Here is a 20,449-nt window from a genome sequence, read left to right as displayed (position 1 = left end):
TAAAGTTATCATTACATTTCCCTGGCACATATTTGTCCCTCCATTCTTATTTTCCCTGGGTATCAGTGAGACATAATCTGGATTGTATGGCACCAGAACAAAGCATTTCCTTCCTCACAGTCTCTCAGGACAACTGAGCTTATTAGATCTATTGCTTTCCATGTCCATTTAATTTCTCCCTCTTTCCCTCCCCCCACCTCTCTCCCTCCTTTATATACAGGACAGAATACAACCAAACCAAAATGGACCCCCAAAATTACCTGTCTATGAGAAGCTTAAGGATAGGGATTTCTAGGTACCATTTCACCATAATTTATGAGAGAGTTAATATGATCAAACTTGTGTTCTATGTATTCAGATATTAAACAGTGTTGTGGTTAGAAGGATATGGAAGTAACACACACCAGGAGGCCATGATGTGCTATGGTGTGTATGTGTGTAAACTTTGTGGAGTGAGAACACTCCTCAGACTGGGGTATATGGGCTCATTTATTCTGAGGTCATGCCTATAATACAGGGAACTGGAACACAATCAACACATGGTACCAAGGAGGACATCTGTCTCATTGGACATAATTCTGTGGCAACCCTGTAATAAAGTTCCAAAGGTAATTTGTGTGAAGAGGAGATTCCCTGTGTCTTGAAATTTAAGCAGTACTGAGATCCCCTTTTTCTTCAAAATTCACAAACACCATGACTCATCACTCTCTCGCTTTCTTATTATGCTCTCCACCCTAATATCATGCTTTGGCTTTGAACATCTCAAAGAATCATCTTCCTGAGGGCCTTTTCAGTGGCTATTCCTTCTGCCAGGCACACACTTCCCAACATATGCTCAGGTTTCTACCTTCTCTTCCTTGAGGTCTCTGTTCACCTCTCACCTTATTTGACTGTCTTGCCACAACACCCAGCAAAACAGAATACATTATAGCCACACTCTGCTTTATACTTGCATTGGTTAGTTACTTCGTAGCACCTGTTACCATCTGATGTACTTATGTAATTTCGTACATTTACTTATATATTTTCACCATCATTAAATTGTAGCCATTTTTGTTTTTCCACTTGAAAATACTGACTAGACTGACTAAGAAACAGTCTACACTGAGCATATGTCTCTCAAATTCATGAAAAAAGTTCTCATTCAATGGTTGAGTATATAATCTCCTAAGAGAAATGCTGATTTTGGAGGAAGATTCCTAATCAGAGATGAAACAGTGAAACCCCTGAGAGGAAACACGTCTTCACAGAAAATATTGAAGTTAATTCTTGACTGAAAAATATAAAATGTATCATCTCAACTATGAGAGTAATTCTCATTTCTATAAATCTAATCATGCTGTTTTTCCTTTTCTTGGTAGTCACCTCCAACCATGGACCCAGGCAAAACACAAAAACTTCCAAAATTCTTCTTCTGGGATTTTCAGAGGAACCAAAACTGCAGCCTCTCATATTTGGGCTTTTCCTCTCCATGTACCTGATCACTGTACTTGGAAACCTGCTCATCATCCTGGCCGTCAGCTCAGACCCCTACCTCCACACACCTATGTACATCTTTCTTTCTAACCTGTCCTTTGTAGACATCTGTTTCACCTCCACCACCTCTGGATGCTGTGGAACATCCAGATGCAGAGCAAATTTATCATCTATTCAGGCTGCATCACTCAGATGTACTTTTTCACACTCTTTCTAGGGCCGGATGACTTCCTCCTGACCATGATGGCCTATGACCGGTGTGTAGCCATCTGCCACTCCTGCACTAAGGGTCATTATGAACTCAAAGCTCTGTGGACTACTGGTCCTAGTTTCCTGGATCATGAGTGTTCTGCATTCCTTGTTGCAAATCTTCATGGTGTTGCAACTGTTCTTCTGCAAAGACTTGGAAATCCCTCACTTTTTCTGTGAACTCAATTGGATGATCCAATCTGCCTGTTCTGACACATTTCTTAATAACATAGTGATGTATTTTGCAGTTGGGCTGCTTGGGGTTGCTCCCCTGGCTGGTATCCTTTACTCTTACTCAAAGATAGTTTCCTCCATACATGGAATCTCATCTTCTCAAGGGAAGTATAAGGCATTTTCCACCTGTGCCTCTCACCTCTCAGTTGTCTCCTTATTTTATTGTACCTGCTTAGGAGTGTACCTCAGTTTTGCTTCTACTGACAGCTTACAGTTAAGTGAAGTTATCTCAGTGATGTACACTGTGGTCACACCCATGCTGAACCCCTTCATCTACAGTCTGAGGAACAAGGACATAAAGGGGGCTCTGAAGAGATTTTTTTGGGAAAAGTATAAAAGGGCCATTTTTCCTATGGTGGAGAATTGCCACAATTGCAGTGATCGAACCCTCAGCATTAGAAATTGTAATCCTATGATAAGACTGTGAAAATAGGACTTAGCCCTTCTATGCATTTCTTATAGTTTTAATTTCACCCTCTCTATTCAAATTAAGTAATTCAATTAAGATTTCTCATTCTTTAAATTCCCTTTGTTGATTTTCTTATTTTCAAAATTTATTCTCAGATTTGGACTGGAAATATTTGGTTATTTCCATTTACCAAGTGAGACAAAGTAGATATTTAAAGAATAATTTCTTCTCAATATATATCATACTGAATATTTTTTCATTTATTTGACTAAAAGAATAATCATGGGTTGATCTATGCTATGAAAAATAACACTTGGCAACAAGGCAATTTATAAAATTGTATAATACACCACAGATTTTTATTCATGTGTATATCAATCATTTGTGTATCAGCCTTAAGTGTGCTTCAAGAAAATGTAGTCTTTAGGATATAGCATTTTGTAGACAGTCACTGGGTTTTATTATGCACGTTAGGACTCGGTTTTCTCTTTAGGTGCTAGGACCATGTTCTCTCATTCAGCTGCATGTCCACAGTACCAAACATAGTCCCTGTAAACAACTGATCATTAAATACAACATCCCAAGATAATTCTTCATTAAAAGACAACATTTAATAAATAGATGACCCTAATATGATCTTAGAGCCAGAGATGACCTTAAGTACAGTGGAGCAAGATTTTAAATCATTCAATATATCACTATGCAAAAATATATTTTAATCATTTAAACATGAAGAATTTTTGTCAATCTGTAAGTATTGTTGTCCGTGTGTTTATACATACGGATGAAGAATTCAATGTCATTTTAAAATATTTAAAAAATTTTTATTATAGTTGTTTAATACTGTTCGGTCAATTTCTGCTGTACAGCAGAGACCCAGTTTTATATATACATAAACCATGTATATAGTCTTTTTTCTCACTTTATCCTCCATCAAGTTCCATCACAAGTGACTAGATATAATTCTCTGTGCCACAGAGTAGAATCTCATTGCTTATTGCTCCAAATGTAATAGTTTGTATTTACTAGCCCCAAATTCCCAGTCCATCCCACTTCTTCCCCCTCCCCCTTGGCAACCACAATTCTGTTCTCCATGTCCATGAGTTTGTATATTTTCTGTAGATAGGTACATTTGTGCCATATATTGTAGTCCATATACAAGTGATATCATATGATATTTGTCCTTTTCTTTCAGACTGACTTCACTTATATGAGAATCTCTAGTTCTATCCACATTGCTGCAATGGCATGATTTTGTTCTTTTTTATGGCTGAGTAGTATTACATTGTGTATATGTACTACACCTTCTTAACCCTTTCATCTGTTGATGTATATTTAGGTTGTTTCCATGTCTTGGCTGTTGTGAATAGTGCTACAATGAACATAAGGGTGCATGTATTTTTTTGAATGAAAATTTTGTCTGGATATATGCCCAGGAGTGGGATTGCTAGATCACATGGTAATTCTATATTCAGCATGTGTTTAGGTGTTTTCCATAGTAGTTGTACCAATTTACATTCCCACCAACGGTGAAAGAGGGTTCCCTTTTCTCCATACCCTCTCTAGGTTTCATTATTTGTAGGCTTATTAATTATGGTCATTCTGACTGGTGTAAGGTAGTACCTTGTAGTTTTGATTTGCTTTCTCTAGTAATTAGTGATGTTGAGCATTTTTTTTCATTGAATTATCTTTCTATTTGTGTTAGAAAACTTCCAATACTCCTTATAGTTTGACCCTGCATTGCTCTAAATGGAGTATCTCCCTGTTTTAAAATGTATACATAACCTTTAAAGGAATAGTGAATTTAGTGAATTATCAATATCTTACATTTTATATCTCCTTGATGCTCATGAAGCTATTCGTCGTTATGGACATAGAATGACAAATGAGGCAGCTTAAATTCCTGGACAGTCGTATGACTCAAGGTCACCATCTATCTTATACAAACATGCATACCCTTTCAAACTCTCCTCCTTTCCTATAAGGGAGCCCTAGCGTAGTTACTTTTTAATACAGTTGTCTGAAATAAACTTTATAAGAGCATAACCATGAATGCTGTCTTCAAATATAAGAACAAATGCTGAGAATCAGCAGAAGCAGATTATTAAGCTTTGATTATTGAATTAGTTCTGCATCACTGCATAACACGCCTTCTTAAAGGCAGGCACTTTAACATAATATCTTTATTATCAAACGAGACTGTATGGTGAGAAGTTATTTGGAGTTCTGCTGGTCTCCTCTGGCTGTAGTCAACTGTACATAACTGGTGTCTAAGACTTATCTATGATATTTTGTGTGGTTGGGGTGACCTCTCTCTCTTTCTCTTTCTCTCTCTCTCTCACATGACTTCCTTTGTGTTTTCTCCCTCTTTTTAAATTGAAGTGTAATGGACATATAACATTGCATAAGTCTGTTATGTACAACCTAATGATTTGATATTTGTGTGTATTGCAAAATAATCACCACACTAAGTCTGGGTAGCATCCATTCCCATACATAGTTACAATTTTTCTTGTGATGAGGAATTTTAAGATCTACTCTCTTGGCGATGTCTAAATATGCAATACAGGAGTTCCCGTCATGGCGCAGTGGTTAATGAATCCGACTAGGAACCCTGAGGTTGCAGGTTCGATCCCTGGCCTTGCTCAATGGGTTAAGGATCCAGTGTTGCCATGAGTTGTGGTGTAGGTTGCAGACACGACTCGGATCCCGCGTTACTGTGGCTCTAGCGTAGGCAGGCGGCTATAGCTCCGATTAGACCCCTAGCCTGGGAACCTGCCACGAGAGTGGCCCAAGAAATGGAAAATAAATAAATAAATAAATAAATAAATATGCAATACAGTATTAAAGAGGTCTCAATCATATAGAATCAATTTACTCCATTTCTAAATCTAGGATAATTTATTTCATGCAAAAATGAGCTTATCAAATATGAATTACTAATTTTACCATCAGTGTTCCTTTATCTCTATCGGACACTTTGGTTTCTTCTCATTTAAAGAGATGTCTTCCACCCCTATTATGTGTGACTCATCTACCTGTGTTCTACATATGACCTTAGCCATACACATTTACACTTTTCTCATCATATTCTTCTTCTTCTTTTTTTTTTTTTTTTTTTTTAGGGCTGCACCTGCAGTATATGGAAGTTCCCTGGGCTAGGGTTGGAATTAGAGGTGCAGTTGCCAGCCTATGCCGCAGCCATAGCAACACGGGATCTGAGCTACATCTGCAACCTATGCCACATTTTATATCCATGAGGACAGAGGTTCGATCAGTAGTCTCGCTCACTGGGTTGGGATCTGGCATTGCTGTGGGATATAGTGTGGGTTGCAGATGCGGCATGGATCCTGAGTTGCTGTGGCTGTAGTGTAGGCTTATGGCTACAGCTCCAATTTGACCCCTAGCCTGGGAACTTCCAGGTGCAGCCCTAAAAAGACAAAAGAGAAGTTATTTTGATCATCAATTTAGAATATATATACACGTATATATATATAATATATATATTAGATCATTACATTTTACACCTTAAACTTACACAATGCTATATAGGTCAATTACATCTCAATGGACCTGGAAAAAAATAAAATAAAATGTACCATCTGTAGAAATAAAGGAGCCCCATAAATATGAGTATATACTGCCTGACTCTATTTGTACACAATTCACTACAGTGCAAAATAATCTTTTGTGTTTTGTATGTAATGGTGAACAGTTTAATTTCCCTAAGGCTCAGTAAACTTATTTATGAACATAATGTAGGATACTAAGCAGCATTTCTGATTGATGTGTGGAGAAATAAAGCAAATGTGTGGAAATACTTTGTTGAGTCTGATTAAAATGTCCAAGAATAAGGTGCATGTGTTTGTGTGTGTGTGTGTGCCTGTGTTGCATACATTTTCATTACTAAATATGCTGACACATACAAACACATTTACATTGCTATCTTTTATGTTTCCTGGAAAACTGAAAGGAAGTTAGAGGGTTAAAAAATAGAATGAAATTTTAATTAATATGAAATAGAAGGACTGTAGAAATTTAAACACAGTTTATTTATTTATTTATTTTTTTATTTTTTTTTGGCTTTTCGCTATTTCTTTGGGCCGCTTCCGCGGCATATGGAGGTTCCCAGGCTAGGGGTCCAATCGGAGCTGTAGCCACTGGCCTACGCCAGAGCCACAGCAACGCGGGATCCGAGCCGCGTCTGCGACCTACACCACAGCTCTCGGCAACGCCGGATCGTTAACCCACTGAGTAAGGGCAGGGACCGAACCCGCAACCTCATGGCTCCTAGTCGGATTCGTTAACCACTGCGCCACGACCGGAACTCCTAAACACAGTTTAAAGTAGAACAGATGAACTTAATATTAACAAGGAATTAATTTTACTATATTAATTTGTCACAGGCTTCAAAACCAGAAACACATTTCAATTTATATAATGGAAAGTTCTCTGTGTCAGCAAATGGACCAAATATCTCTAAATCGACTTTAGTTTATACTTCTACTTCAGGTGAAATATCAACACAAAACTGCTATAACTAAGGAAAGCTAAATGACTGAATTAAGTTGAAATTCATTTTCCTCAAACTAAATTTTATTGTATATATATCATTATGGGATTTTTACTGCTACTGAACTAAATTACAACAATATCTATTTTAAATGTTGGGGAAAAGGTTACGTTGGGAGGTTGGGATTGGCATATACACATGACTATATACAAAATTGATGAGTAACAAGGACCTACTGTATAGCACAGGGAAATATACTCAATATTTGTGATAGCCTGTATGGGAAAAGAATCTGAACAATTGATTAAAAAAAAACTGATTCACTTTGTTGTACAATTAAAACTAAGACAACATTGTAAGTCAACTATACTCCAAGAAAATTTTTAAAAATAAAACAAATTTATGCTCTTAATTTTCTGGATGTCAGAAGCCTGAAATTGTTTTTATTGAACTAAAGTAATGACATCAGCATGGCTGAGTTCCTCCTGGAGGATGGACAGAATCTTTTTTTCTGTCTTTCCTTTTCCAGTTTCTAGGGGTCATCTGCATTGCTTGGCTAAGAGCCACATCATCAAGTTAGCAGTTTACATTTTCAAATCTCTCTGGGACTCCAACTCTAATTCACCTCTCATCCACATTTAGAGGATTATTGTGACTAAGTTAGTCACACCTTGGTAATCATAGCTAATCTTAAAATTAGATTACTATAAACTTTATTCCATATGCTGTATAAAATGTCCCTTAGACATAGACTATACATTCAAAAGTTATGGAAATTAAAATATGGACATCTTTGGTGGGGGCTCTCATTCTCTCATTCTGCCATTACAAAGGCTTTTTAAAAAGTAGATGATTTGAGGTGATTCAATGGCCTTTGCATTAAAGAGCTGGACACAATGTATCAGAGCCTCTGGAATAAATGCACACAGTTTTTGTTCAAAGCTTCATATGAAGATGGTTTTTGGTAGAAAAAAATGTAAAACTATGTACACAGTAATCTATAAAATGACTACACCTAGCTCACTCAAAATGTTTTCCCCAATTCAGTACCTTCACCAACATCACCACCCAGAAACCTCTTGGCTCACCAGGCAGGATGTCCTGAATTAGATGTTGCATTGGAACCAGCATCTGGGTGACTGGTATGCACAGTGGAGTGGGGAAGGTGTTGGTCCAGAAGAGGTCTACTCATTTTCTCACTGTTGATATTTGGAGGCAGGATCGTTGTGTTGGATCCTGCCTTGTGCATAGGTTTTTAGCGATATGCTTTCAACATGACAAAATATCACTCAGGGCAAAGACAAATCTGGTTAAGAGTCACTGATTCACAGTTTTAAAATTAGAAGAAACTTGACAGAATTCCAATAAATATCCTATGCCTTACTCAGATTATAACTGGCAGATCACTAATCCCAAGAACCCCATCTCTGCAAAGGAAAGTGGAATTCATAGTAGTACTGCCTCAGAGAACAGATTTTTTTCCTAAAGTTAAAAAAACCTAGAAGGTGTTAAGATCTAAATATATCTTATAATTAACAAATATTTTCTAATGAGGGACAAGATACCTGCTCTTAACTTGTATTGGAATTATGAAATTCCTAATTGTATCTGCAAAATTGTTATGAATCCAAGCAGTGTGCTGCCAAAGGTTTTATGTTCAAGGGACAATGGAAACTCACTTCTGGAAGATGGGGGTAGTCTCTTAGGGGCTGTGACCCACTAGATCTGAAATAAAAGTTTTAACTAAGGAATAACCCCCACACACACCACCCCTTGGCTAAAAAGGCAGCTGCAAGTCTTTTCAGCTATGCTCACCTCCTACCACTTCTCTTTTAATAATGTAGCAACTATGCACCCTATGCCCAAGCCAGCAGCCCTGCTAATTGTGTTCCCAGCATTGCTTATCAGTTCTGCTTCTGTAACCTTGCTTGCTCAGTTTCTTAGGGAGGAACACTGTCTGCTCGGGGAAGGGGGGAGGTCTGGGATGCTTACATGGGAAAATCAAGACCTTGTAATGTATAAAAGTTGCTAAAAGGAGTTCCTGTTATGGCTCAGGGGTTAACGAATCCGACTAGGAATGATGTTGCAGGTTCAATCTCTGGCCTTGCTCAGTGGGTTAAGGATCCAGTGTTGCCAAGAGCTGTGGTGTAGGTCTTGGATCCCAAGTTGCTGTGGCTCTGGCTACGGCTCCAATTTGACCCCTAGCCTGGGAACCTCCATATGCTGTGGGAGCAGCCCAAGAAATGGAAAAAGACAAAGAAAAAAAAAAAAACAGTTGCTGAGAACAAAGACCTGGTGCTCAGACTCTGGAGGTGACTCCTCTGAGCCCATACCCATGCTGAATAAATCTTGCTTTTCCATATCTCCAAGTGTCATTTGTCTCCTTCCAATGCCACAGTTTTTGCAATTTCCGCAACAGATCCAGTGCTTGACTAGGGACCAAATCCAGATAGAATCCCAATCATGGGCTCTAAAGAAAAGTTGAAGTCAGCGTTGGGACATTAATGTCTATTCCTCTGGAACACAGAAGAGGTCAAGGGGAGAAGCAATAAACACTGAATTCATCTGGCTTGTACCACTGTCCCCTAGACACAGAAAATGAGCAGGAAAATTTTTCTCTCTGTCCAGACCAGTGTCCCTCAGGAAATCAATTATTAGAGGTAGTAGTAACAAGAGGGAAACATGCTAATTATCAGAGATAAGAAGCTGTAAATATCCCCTCTGCTGCAATGTCTTAACCTGAGCAACCATGGACTGGTTAGGATATAATTGCTGCTTTTTCGATCATAACTCTGGATGGAAGAACAAAGCTTGGTTTAATTCCACCATCTTCTCTGGAAACAACTTCTCTCTCCAACATCAATCATCCAAAATGAATTTATGTTGAGACCTTCCTCTCGGAGACTTCACCCAGGTGGGTCAATGAGCCCAATAAATACTACAGGATCAAGTCACTGGGGATGATAACCAAGAACTATTTATCTGAGTTCACCTGAGAGCTAGTCCAAACTAAATTGGAGCCAATATAACTGTGGGGTTTTTTAATTAATTACTTAATGTATTAGTTTTTGATGCCAACTATAGAGTGAATATGAACACAGCAATGCAAAGGTCAGTGCTGACTGTTAAATGACAGACATGGGAGCCCAATTAGAATAGGGAATGGAGGTATAAATGTTTCCAGTAAAAGTAGAACCTAAGGCCAATGACCTTTGCAGTTAACTGGTAGAGTAATAGGGTATTAGCTGTGGTGGATGTAGAGATGAAAGTTGTTTTTTTTTTTTAACTTGGAGCATATTTGACTATGATGTGAATATCCAGACCAAGGAATGATGACAAATATTTCCTTGCAACAACAGTTCATGAGACATATATTTCACAGTAACTCCTCTCTACAGCATTAAAGTGAAAAAAAAATATTTACTGCGTGAGGAAGCTAATGAGCTAACTTTGTAATTATTTCATTTTGTATAAGATGATGTAATTATTTCATTTCATATAAGACTGAATTTATTTGTAGGTTAGCTAGCCAATTACTTTCTCTATCAAAAAAGTAGAGACATGCCAGTTCAGTTTCTTTTTTATAGTGATTCCAGACTGCTTTTATTTCTGTTTTTCTTTTTGCCTTTTAGGGATGCACCTGCTACATGTGGAAGTTCCCAGGATATGGGTCAAATTGGAGCTGCAGCTGCCAGCCTGTGCCACCATCACAGGAATGCAAGATCTGAGCTGTGTTTGTGATCTATACCACAGCTCAAGGCAATGCCGCAGGAATTTTTTAACCCACTGAGTGAAGCCAGGGATGGAATCCACATCAGATTAGATACTAGTAGGGTTCTTAACATTCTGAGCAACAATGGGAACTCCTATTCCTATTTTTGATTATATTCTTTCAAACAAAAAATTGGGATATTTCCCTCAAATTTGTGGTTTTACATTATTTATTAATGTATACAGATATTTTTACAGAATGTCTGAAAGTTTATAAATTTGGGGAGGTAAACTCTGTGTCAGTCATCTTGTGCTCTCTCTGTGCTGTAATTTTTTATCTGAATGATCAGTGTTACTTAAATATTCTTTACTTGCCAATCCTTGCTTTAAACAGAAATGAAAATGAATGTTCTTCTGCCTATGTGATGCTAATAAATCATGCTTTATGTGTATTTCCAAATACTTTTCCTTCTCTTATCCCTTAGTGTTTAATTTATTCTATTTTGATCAGATCTATTTATGAATGTTGCATCATGTTCAACCCCTATATGGAAGGCATTCTTCTTTACCTTTGACTAATGATCACCTTAGCTTTTGTACTCATATTTGAATCCATATGTCTCTATGTAAGAGGAAAATATAAGTTAGATACTGTTTAGTCCACTTATTTTAAAAGACTTTCTCTCATATTCTTTTATGTCCAAATCTTGGGTAATCTATAAGTGAATTGGTGATCCACACTGATTTCATTAAATTATATATATTATGATATATATATATTTCATTATATATAAATATTACATCTCTTTTCTTTTAGAAATCTGTATTGGATTTTCATTCAATTTTGTTTCATATAGTTTTTTTTAATATTGAATAGTCCAAAGTGCCACAGATATCTAATATGGACAAGGGATCCCCTTTGCACTGCATTTTCAGCAATAGGAGGGGGTCAGCTCATTTGTCAACATTCTCTGAATCCACATTTCCTCACTGCTGATTTCCATTGCTAGACCTGATTTTTCTTGGACTGAAGCATCTTAAACAAATATTTCACTCAGGACATTTGCACTAGGTGTTCCTTCACAAGACACACACTTCCCAGGTATGCTCATGGCCAAGGATCTCTCTACATTGAGGTTTCTGTTCAAATGTCATCTGGTTGGCAAGTCTTGCCCCAACGTGCATTAAAAGTGCTACCAGTTTACCCAATCCTTTACACCTGCTTTAATTTTCTTATAACACCTGCATTGTATATAATTTTTATTTGCTTATATTCTGTCTTCATAACTGGATTTTAGGAGCATTTATTTTTCAGCACCCTATACTCTCTGCATAAATGGTACCTGGAACCTTGCCACAATTCATTTTTTTTTTTGCAAATGCATAAAATAATTTCTCATCAAACTGTTAATACATGACATCTTGGGGAAAATACTGACAGGTAGAATGGTTGCTAACTAGAGCTGACACAGCAGTTTCCCTAAAGAGCACAAAGTCCATGAACAGAATATTGAAATTAATTTTTATGGCAATATATAAATGGTAATATTTTAATAATGAGATAATGCTCATTTATGTGAAAATTGGTCATGTTATTTTCCTCCTTCTTAGTATTTACCATACCACATGGCACCAAGGAAACAAACAGGAATTTCAGAAATTCTTCTTATGGGATTTATGGATGAATCAGAAATGCAACCCATCATATTTATTATTTTCCTCTCCATGTACCTGATCAGTGTTTGGAACCTGCTCATCATCCTGGTCGTCAGCTCAGATTCACACCTCCACAGTCCCATGTACTTCTTCCTCTCCAACCTGTCCTTTGTAGACATCCATTTCACCTCCGCCACCATCCCAAAGATGCTATGGAACATCGAGACGCAGAGCAAAGTTATCCCCTTTGAAGGCTGCATCATCCAGATGTATTTTTTCACACTCTTTGCAGGATTGGACAGCCTAATCCTGACTGTGATGGCCTATGACAGATTTGAAGCCATTTGTCACCCCTTGCACTACACAGTCATTATGAATCTCTGGTTCTGTCTACTGCTGGTTCTGGTGTCCTGGATCATAAGTGCCCTGCATTCCTTATTAGAAAGCTTAATGGTGTTGCAACTGTCCTTCTGTCCAGTCTTAGAAATATCCCACTTTTTCTGTGAACTCAATCAGATGATCCAACTTGCCAGTTCTGACACCTTTCTCAATAACCTGGTGATGTATTGTGGAGCTGTATTGCTGGCTGGTACTTCCCTTACTTTTTCCTTTACTCTTATTCAAAAATAGTTTCCTCCATACATGCCATTTCATGTTCTCAAGGGAAGTATAAAGCATTTTCCACCTGTGCATCACACCTCTCAGTTGTTTCCTTATTTTATTGTACAAACTTAGGAGTGTATCTTAGCTCTGCTGCGACCCACAGCTCACACTCAAGTGCAACAACCTCGGTGATGTACACTGTGGTCACACCCATGCTGAACCCCTTCATCTACAGTTTGAGAAATAAGGACTTAAATAAGGGTCTGAAAATACTCTATAGAAAGGTAACTGTAAAGGGTCCTCTTGTCCTGGGGCTTAGGAAGTGTCCTTGAATGTAAGCTCAAACAGCTTTTGATCGAACTGTGGAAGTAGAGCTCCCAATTCTAATTTTCTTGGAATTTCATTTTAATCCCAACTTCTCTACACAATTTATGTAACTCACTTTTAAGTTTTGTGAATTTTCTAGTATCCAAGAGTTTTCCACTTTCCTTTTTCCAAATGGTATTCCCAACCTTGGATGTGAAGTGTTTGTAAATTCCTCTTTATTTCAAGGGAATACAAGGATCTTTTAAGAATTTTTTTTCTCAAATGAAATATATCATACTGAGTATTTTTTCTCTTGTTTTAATAGTCAGGAGCTGAACTGTGGTGGGGGAGAATTCCTCTTAGCAATCACAGCTACTTATAAAACATTATTATAGAGAAAAATCTGAGACCTCCTTTTCTCACTCTTGTGAATGTCATTTTGCATATCACTACCTTAATTCCTCTCCCTGATAGTACAAAATTTAATGTACTTGTCGTTATCACATGGTTTTTTTCCTACTCATTATGTTCTTTGTTCTGCTACACAACTTGTGTCATCTATGTGTCTACCATAATTATAGGCAAAAATTGATAATAAAATATATGTCTCCAAGTGCAATCCACAGAGAAAGAAAAATGTTTTAAAAGTGGATATAATATGGCTTTAGATTATTATTATTAATCCCCAGTATGATGAAGCAAAATATTGAATCATGCATTTATTACTATGCAACTTTTTCTGGCAGCTCATCTAATCATTGTAATATGGGATATTAGTGTCTGTTTGCAAGGTGTACTCATTGAGCTGAAGGACTGGAAGTAAGTTTTGCTTTTATTAAATTATTTTATGATTTTTTTGAAAAATTACAATATTTGCAGAAAATATTATTGCTTCAATTTCCCCAAGTGGAATATCTCCTATCATTCAATGTTTTGTCATAATCAATAAGGGGGCAGCAAATGAGCAAGACAAATATCATCCACTACATATCATCCTCATAATCAAAGGAAAACTCATTAGAAAGCTCAGCTCCCCGTTTAAGTGTGTGATCCAGGGTCACAGGTGTGTACAAACAGATATGTCCTTTCAAACTCGCCATGCGACCTCAAAGGACCTCAATAGATTCATCTCTTTTTCTTTCTTTTTTTTTTTTTGGCCATGCCTGGGTCATGTAGAACTTCCAGTGTCAGGGTTTGAGCCCACACCACAACAGTGACCCAAGCCACTGCAATGACAATGCTAGATACATAACCTGCTGTGCCACAGAACTTCTTTTATTTATTTATTTTTGGATCAAATTTTCATAGAGTTATATGAAATACACTTTAAAAACATTGCTTACAAATATATCAGAACAATGCCCAGAACATAACAATCAGATGATTAAAATTGCCCCCAGTTCTGTCCAATTTGATTATTTTAACAGTTATTGTTACATGTATTTTTATGAAATAAAATTATTTAATATAACATCTTTCTTATCAGGTGGGATCACATAGTGGAGACTTGTTCTGCAGGACCTCTCATGAGTCAGTCTCTCTATTGAGTTTCTAAGGATAATCCATGAAGTTTTATGAGGCTGTACTGCTCTCCTGACTTGAGCCAACATTTGCCATTTGAGTCCTTTAATCTGTGCAGGCTAGTCTTCTAATGTGCATGGAAAATTAGTTTATTAAAAGTTAATTACTCTAAATCCTACTAATTCAATATCCACACATAAAACTTTTTGTTTTTTCCCTAGTTGGAAGAAACATCTCTCACCCCAGTTAGGTGTAACTCAGCTACCTGTGCTCCTGACACTTGCATACAGGCCAGAATTTTTTAATTCTAATATATTTATTAAAGCATAATTACATATAATAGACTGTGCCAAGCAAAGTCCATTGGGGAAGGAGGAAGAATTGGGAGTGTGGGTATAATATACACACTACTGTATAAAATAAATGATTGACAAGAACCTACTGTGTAGCACAGGAAAATCTACTCAATAGTTTGTAATAACCTATATAGGAAAATAATGGATATAATTAGTATATTTGTAATAAACTATGTGGGAAAATATTTGTATGTATGACTGATTCATTTTTCTATACACCTAAAATGAATACAATATTGTAAGTCAACTATAGTTCAATAAAATTAAATTTTTTAAAAAAGTGTAAAGATTGAAGAACTTAAAGGTGATAAAAATTAAAAACTATATATAACTGGTTCCATGTATATATAACTGGAAAAAGGATATGAAAGATTTACTGCTTGGTTATATAAAGGTTATACATGTAATCCCCATAGATTCTGTTCCTTACTTCTGAGGGTAACGTGGAATTATAAACATAACTTCTGAAGGATGCTGTGTGAAGAACTGAAATCTGTAAAAATACATGTACAAGTCAAAGAATATATTAAAGGGTAAAAGAAAGTGTATATATGTGTGTGCATTAATTTTATATATTTTTTTTCTCTTTTAAATAGAGACACACAAATACATGTACATGAAAGCAGACTCATTTATAACACCATCTTTTAGGTTAAAGGAAAACTTTACCAAATTTGGATATTAAAGAAATGAAAATGAAGAATGTTTGAATTAACACAAAATTTAAGGAGTGTAGAAATTCAGACAAAAAATTTAAAGTAGAATATAGAACCCTAATTTGATAGGAATTACTACTGCTATGTTAAGTCCTCAGAATAGAACCATCAATTATATTGATGGTTCTATCTAATGGATGGCCAACAAGCACATGAAACAATGCTCAACATCCCTGATTATTAGAGTAAGGCAAATCAAAATACCATGAGATACCACTTCACACCAGTCAGAATGGCCATCATTAATAAGTCCACAAATAACAATTTCTAGAGGGGGTATAGAGAAAAGGTAACCCTCCTGCACTGTTGGTGGGAATGTATACTGGTACAACCACTATGGAGAACAGTATGGAGGTATCTTAGAAAACTATATATAGAACTTCCATATGACCCAGCAATCCAATTCTTGGGCATATATCTGGACAAAACTTTCCTTAAAAAAGACACAGGCACCTCATGTTCATGCAGCACTATTCACAATTAGCCAAGACATGGAATCAACCTAAATGTCCATCGACAGATGATTGGATTAGGAAGATGTAGTCTATATACACAATGGAATACTACTCAGCCATAAAAAAGAACAAACTAATGCCATTTTCAGCAACATGGATGGAACTAGAGACTCTCATACTGTGTGAAATAGGTCAGAAAGAGAAAGATATACCATCTGATATCACTTATATCTGGAAGCTAATATATTGCTCAAATGAACCTTTCCACAGAAAAGTAAATCGTGGACTTGGAGAATAGACTTATCATTGTCAGGGGCGGCGGTGGGGTGAAGGAGTGGGAGGGACCAGGAGCTTGGTGTTAATAGATGCATACTATTGCCTTCAGAATGGATTAGCAATGAGATCCTGTTGTGTAGCACTGGGAACTATGTCTAGTCACTTAAGATGGAGTGTGATAATGTGAGAAAAAAGAATGTATGCATGTATGTGTAACTGGGTCACCATGCTGTACAGAAGAAAAAAAAATAAAAGAAAAAAAAACAGCAATCATGAGAGGAAAGTACAAATGCAGAATATTGAAAATGCATTTGAAATTAAGAGACCAGCAACCCAAAGCAATTTTGTATATATAGATACTGCTATATCAAAATGTAATGGGAAGAGAAAACCAAAAAACTACAATAGACACACTTTTACACAACACACATACACACCAAAAGCAAACCAAATATAACACTAAAGATCATCATCAAATACAAGGAAAATGTCTAACAATAACAAATGCAAAAAAATAAGAAAATTGCAGTTAATATAAATATATATATATATGATTAAATTGAATTTAAATGGATTAAATCTTCCAACCAAAAGATGTAAATATAAAAAATACTCATATATATACTTTAAAATAAAAACTGTTACAAGAGAGACAGAAGGGCACAACATAATGATAAAAGTAACAATCCAAGAAGATTTAACAATTATAAATATATATGCACACAACATAGGAGCACCTCAATACATGTAAGGCAAATACTAACAGCCATAAAATGAGAAAGTGGAAGAAACACAATAATAGTGGGGGAAATGAACACCCCTCTTATAGAAATGGACAGACCATCCATGTAGAAAATCAATAAGGAAACAAACGCCTTAAAAGACACATTAGACCAGATACACTTAACAGATATTTACAGAATATTCTATAGAAAGAAGAATATATATTCTTCTCAAGTGCACATGGAACATTCTCCAGGTTAGAGCATATCTTGGGCCACAAAGCAAGCCCCAGTAAATTTAAGAAAATTGAAATCATGTCAAGCATCTTTTCTAACCACAACACTATGAGACTAGAAATGCAACTCAAAGCAAAAAAAAAAAAAAGGAAAAAATCACAAACACCTGGAGCTAAACATTATGTTACTAAAAAACAAATGGATTACTGAAGAAATTAATGTGGAAATCAAAATATACCCAGATAGTCCCAATCTGAATCAATATTATGAAAAGTGTACAAGGTGAGTCCCGGACAGAATAATATTATGAGAAGGCTGATTTAGTTTAGATAAAAACTTGGAGGAGTTGTTGAAGAGAATCTCTTCACAGTTGTCTTTCTCAGGAGTCTAGTGTGTCGAACATCTTGGCACTTTGTAAGCAGCTGACACGAATTAGCCCATGTAACTGCCCTCACACGGCTCCACTGCCTTGGGGAAAGTTGGCGTGCACACAGTAAAATTAAATATTGCTACTAGGGCATGATTCAGGCAAGAACTTTGAGGGAAAAGATAGAAACTGCAATGTACAAGTCATAATCTATTAATTTCCACAACTGAATTTGCTTTCAATGGCACTGTGAAAATCTGATATGCCATTTGAATTAATAAAAGAAGTCAATGGAGTGCCTCAAGTTGATCTGCTAAGTAAATTACACAAACTATATTTTAGATCCTTACAGCCAGATTGTGATTACAGCAAGAAATATATCAATGGAAAATTCTCACTTATCTCTTCTTTAACTTATGGTGAAAACAAAAATGCTGTTTTGAAGATTGGATGGCAAGAACAAGAAAATTCAAGTTCATAAATCAGCGACATCAATGTATTATTTTTTGGAAAACTAGAGAACGACTGTGCTAAAGTTTTCTAAGATGGGGACACCACTGCAGTGGCTGGATTTGTTGATTTGTCAGCAGCATCAACAAGCAAAGATGTTAAACACTGCTTATTTTTGAAAGCATCTGATGATTTCAAATCAACTGCTTATGTTTATGTTAAATCTGTAAGAGATTTTTCTACAGAATCAATGTCTTTGGTTCCAACAATGCATTATAAATACATACCCCTGAATCAACCTAAGGGTGGCATGTCAACATCTGTAGTACTGTGATGTTCTTTAAGCTTCCATATCTCCATAAGCAAAGGAAGTGTTTACTGCTTGGTTGTAACAGTTGTGGACCTGACAAATGTAAAGTTAACCTGCCTATTCTTTAGTGGAAATTATAAAGCCCTTCCAATAATTTATAAAAATGAAGACATTGTTCACTTTCACAGGCTGTAGTAAACACTGCAGTGCTATATGATTCCACAGGTAGTTGACTCTCTGGATGCTCAACTGAGGATACAGAGGGCTGACTATAAGTTATAAGAGGATTTTCAGTTCTGTGGATGATCCAAGTGTAAAAAATGAGACTCAAGGTATCACCAGTTCTGGCTTTATGTCTTTGACATTTGAGGGAAGATTAGGATCTCCCATTATACCTTGTACTTCAAGCAAGGGTTTTAACTTCACCACTGAGGACCACAAAATGGTAGAGGCTTTACGTGTTTGGGAATCTATTCATATTTCACCTTCTTCAACATTAGTGAAATTATGTGATGTTCAGCCAATGCAGTAGTTTGACCTGACCTGTCAGCTCTTGGGCAAAGCAGAAGTGGATGGAGCATGATATCTTCTAAAGGTATGGGATGGCACCAGGACACCATTCCCATCTTGGAGAGTCTTAACACAAGACCTTGTTCTTGAAGGTAATTTAAATAACTTCCATTGGCTTCAAAATCTGACAATAGACATTTTAGTCTATGATAACCATGTTCAAGTGGCCAAATCTCTGAAGGTTGGAAGTTTTCTTAGAATTTATAGCCTCCCTGCAAGGCTTCAATAAGTCAATTCAGAGAATACGGCAACATTTTTGGCCCTAGATTTTCATCTCCATGGAGGTACCAGTTATGGTCAGGAAATCAGAGTCTTGCCAGAAAGTAAGTGATGTGGATCAACTGAAAAAAAGGTTTTCAAATCTGCAGATTTGCCAGCAAATCAGTGTTTAGATAATATATGTCAATCCCAAAGGGAGGACACCTTTTCAAATATTTCAAGCTCTAGATCAGTCTCACTCTATGAGGTTGACAGATGATAATGTGCAAAAATAGAATGTGTATATGTATGTGTAACGGGGTCACCATGACGTACAGTAGAAAAAAAAAATTGTATTGGGGAAATAACTATTAAAAAATAAAAAATAAAATAATTATAAATTTTTTAAAAAAGATGTCAACAGTTTTCAGCTAGAATACTTACAGATGTTTGGAGAAAACCCCACCATGTCCCATTTTGAAACAAAAAACTCTTAAACAGGATCATGTCCAAGCAAAAATAAGGTCATATCGACCCAGAAGACTCTTTCAGTCTGTTAGATTTTATTGCCCTAAGGGTCATTCACTGCAACAAGTTCCATATGAGGGCAATTTGGATATAATTTTTCAAGAGGGTGAAAACAAACCCCAGATACTAAACTACAAAACACATCACTATATGATTCAAAAATCTGGACCACTAAAGATCAAGGAGAATGAAAAGTAGCAATTCATTTTCTGAAAAATTATGCTATTCTCTCACTTTCAAATGATTGCCTATTTTTTTTTTTTTTGTCTTTTGCCATTTGTTGGGCCTCTCCCACGGCATATGGAGGTTCCCAGGCTAGGGGTCTAATCGGAGCTGTTGACACCAGCCTATGCCAGAGCCACAGCAACGCGGGATCCGAGCCGCGTCTGCAACCTACACCACAGCTCACGGCAACGCCGGATCGTTAACCCACTGAGCAAGGGCAGGGACCGAACCCGCAACCTCATGGTTCCTAGTCGGATTTGTTAACCACTGCGCCACGACGGGAACTCCATATCGTGTTTTTGTATTCCTTTTCTAATGTTTCATTGCTGGTGTACAGAAATGCAATTGACTTCTGAATGTG

The 20,449-nt window shown here is 36.6% G+C and overlaps 3 pseudogenes; all 3 read left to right on the top strand.

Moving 5' to 3' along the window:
* The first annotated feature begins 1,546 nt into the window (after positions 1–1,546).
* LOC110259103 lies at positions 1,547–4,267 on the top strand (annotated as a pseudogene).
* Positions 4,268–12,218: 7,951 nt separating this feature from the next.
* Positions 12,219–13,183, top strand: LOC110259102 (annotated as a pseudogene).
* A 5,324-nt stretch (positions 13,184–18,507) lies between these two features.
* LOC110259099 lies at positions 18,508–20,108 on the top strand (annotated as a pseudogene).
* The last annotated feature ends 341 nt before the right edge of the window (positions 20,109–20,449 follow it).

Source organism: Sus scrofa, unplaced genomic scaffold (assembly GCF_000003025.6).
Source record: "Sus scrofa isolate TJ Tabasco breed Duroc unplaced genomic scaffold, Sscrofa11.1 Contig799, whole genome shotgun sequence".
NCBI lineage: Eukaryota > Metazoa > Chordata > Mammalia > Artiodactyla > Suidae > Sus > Sus scrofa.
Note: the sequence above shows the minus strand (reverse complement) of the source record. Positions and strands in the feature narration are given on the sequence as shown.